Raw genomic sequence first — 3,352 nt, 5'->3', positions numbered from 1 at the left:
AAAAAATACATTTATACTGTCTTTTATATTTATCTATGTAAGTAGTTACCTTTACCTGTGCTCTTAATTTATTTGTCTGAATTTGAGTTACTATCAAATGTCCTTTTATTTCATTTCGAAGAATTCCCTTTAATATTATTCGAATGCAAGTCTACTAATGACACAGTCTCTTCATTTATGTTTATCTGGAAATGTCTTAATTTATACTTCAGTTTTGCTAGTTATAGAATTTGGGCTTGACAGTTTTTTCCTTCAGTATTTGAATGTCTTCCTACTGCCTCATTACCTCCAATGTTTCTAATGAGAAGTTAGCTGTTCATCTTTTCAGGATGCTTTGTATATGATAAGTAACTTTTTTCTTTCTTTCTTCAAGATTCTCTCTTCATCACTGGTTTTTGATAGTTTGACTTTTATGTGTCTAGGTCTAGATCCCTTTGATTTATCTCGCTTGGGTTTTTTTGAGCTTCTTTGACATGCAGATTATTTTTTTTCATCAAATGTTTGAACTTTCATCCATTATTTCTTCCCATATTCTTCCTGCCCTGCTCTTCCTCTTGTCTTCTTTTAAGTCTCTCATCATATATGTTACTGTGCTTGATGGTTTCTTAAAAGTCTCTGAGACTCTGTTCTTCATCCTTATTTCTCTTCTTTAGTCTGAATAATTTCAAATATCTTGCCTTAAATTTCATTGATTATTTCTTCTGCTAGTTCAAATCTGTTGTTGAGTCCCTAGTGAATTTTTAATTTGTTAATACATTCTTCAGCTCCAGAACACTTGGTTTTTTAATATAATTTCTATACTTTATTGATATTGTCTATTTCGTGAGGCATTATTCATATACTTACTTCCTTTAGTTCTTCAGACCCATTTTCCATTAGTTGTTTGAACATATTTACAATAGTTGACTTATCACCTTTGTCTAATAAGTTGAACATTTGGGTTTCCTCAGGCATTTTCTGTTGACTGCATTTTTCCTATGTATTGGCCATGCTTTCCTAATTATTTGGGTGTCTTATAATTGCTTTTGTTGAAAACTAGGCATTTTAGATTATATAATTTGGCAACTATGGAAATAAGCTCACTCTAGTATTTATTATTTTTTATTTTTGTTTTGTTTATTGACTTTCTAGAGTAATTCTGTAAAGATTGTTTTCTTTATTGTGCATAGCCAATAAAGTCTGTACTCAGTTAATTTAGTGTTCAGCTAATGATAGGACAGAGGTTCTCTTAAATTCCTTGAACCAATAAATCTCATGGCCTATGTCAAGAACCTCTGTGTAAGTATGTTGGACATGTCTTTAGTGTTCTGTCAGATAGTTTGTAACCCTTTCCAGCCTTCAATCACTCTTTGTAAAGAGCCTCACAATCAGCCAGAGGTCAGATATTAGAGCTTTCTTAAGTCTTTCCTGAGTATATACACTGTTCTGGAGATGCGTGTGGTAATCTAGGTTCCTAGGAATATGTCAAAGCTTTTTAAATACCATATGAATATCTCATTCTCAAGTTGTTTATTTTTCTTATTTATTTATGATTAGCCTCTTTTTAGCCTTAAATGATAATGCCACCTCACCTTACTGTGATGTTTAATAATTGTTGCTGAAATATTATGTATATATATATATGCTGATATATATATGCGTGTGTATGTGTATGTGTGTCTGTGTGTGTGAACATATATATTTTTTTGACTAAACCCTAAGAAGAAGGTTGTTCACACATATGAGCTCTGAATCACGTCATATAAAGACATGCCCTCATAATAGCCTTTTCAGCTAGCTGCCAGACAGAACAAATAGGTACAATTTTCTTGGGATAAGGGTTTTGGAGAATTTCAAACCCATGTTTTTCTCTCTCCATTGGCTGCTAGGCTAATGATTTTCACAGCTAGAACAGTGACAAGACTGTTGTTTTTCAGGGAAACCACAAAGCTGGATTTAGGAGAATGGGATTATAGCAAGTAAAAATGCCAAAAAGCCTTCTGTTCTTTCATAGATTCAGATATTTTTCCTTAAATAAACACTCCCTGGGTTTTTTTTTATAGAAGCAGATTTATTTTGGATGTTTAGCCATAATTCATTTTTCCTAAGCAAAAAAGGAAGGCAATATTGATCCAGATTAAAATTTGGGCCCTCCTGATTTTATTACTTATATCACTGAGACAGATATATCACTGTTCTTTTCTTCAATAGTTACGTCTAATTTGTTACAAAAATATTATTCCCCTAAATTACTTACCTAAGAACAATAAAGTTAGGGCATTAAAAATTTATCAAGTCTTTTTTTGAATGATATTTTAAACCTGTATTATCAAAGAGCTTTTAAAAAGTCAGTTTAGTTGACTTTACACTTAACTTTTGATATCAAAAGCAGAATTGCCATTCTTAGGTAAACAGAATAGATTTCTATAATCAGAGATTGGTATTTAAGGTTCAGAATAATCTTCAACAGTATAATTCTTACTGGTTGATTAAGCTTCTGCTTACATCCTTAGATTTCAGGCTAATGCTCATATTTGAGCCATGAGCCTAACCTTCTTCCTTCAGAGATTTTTTACAGTTTAGCATGGAATATCATTAAAAAAATTTCCTTTTCTTTCAACTAAGACAGTTCTTATTACCCTTGTAGTAAAATCTATATAATTCTATTCATCTAGTCTTTAGATGAGCAAATTAGCAGTTTAATTCTAGAAATCTGAATCAATATAAAGTTCCCAGATGGCATGAGACATGTGATCTTTATCAAATTCTTCATTTAATGGATTTTCTTTTTGCTGCCATCAGGCACTGTGATTGTGGAGCCTTTGACTTATTGGCTACTTGAGGGTAATCAATGACCCAGTAACTTGATGCATTGGAGAGGTGCTCAATTTGCAGAAAACATGAACGCACTTTTCCCAAGAGACCCATTAATATTTTCTGTTTCTGGAATTAGAGGAAAGTATAGAAACTCTATGTTTTTCATTATAAACGCAGCCATCCAAACCGAGATCCCAGGTTGCATAGATCTGTATAGTAGTAGAGTAATGAGTTCTGCCCTCCTCTGCTTGTAGTCCTGGGAAAGAACTCCTTTCTTGAAAAAAAAAAAACACTTTTGGAAACCTTAATGAATTAAAAATCACACTTCATATTTTCAGCATATATGGGAAAAATTCACCAAAGAGGTTTTCAACTTTTATATTCTCTATTTGATAATGTTATGCATGTTTTATTTGTATTAACATTTTTTTTTATTTCAGCATATTATGGGGGTATGAATATTTAGGTTACATATATTGCCTTTGCCCCCTCCAAGGCAGAACTTCAAGCATGTCCATCCCCCAGACAGTGCGCACCGCATCCATTAGGTGTAAAT

At 32.4% G+C, this 3,352-nt stretch overlaps 1 protein-coding gene across 1 annotated transcript in view; it reads left to right on the top strand.

The window, feature by feature from the left end:
* CFAP47 (cilia and flagella associated protein 47) overlaps nucleotides 1-3,352 on the top strand; it is a 573,852-nt gene that overhangs the window by 36,470 nt on the left and 534,030 nt on the right. The window lies entirely within an intron of this gene.

This window comes from Propithecus coquereli, unplaced genomic scaffold (assembly GCF_000956105.1).
Source record: "Propithecus coquereli isolate 6110/MARCELLA unplaced genomic scaffold, Pcoq_1.0 Scaffold173, whole genome shotgun sequence".
NCBI classification, from domain to species: Eukaryota; Metazoa; Chordata; class Mammalia; order Primates; family Indriidae; genus Propithecus; species Propithecus coquereli.
This window is presented reverse-complemented; position numbering and strand designations above follow the sequence as displayed.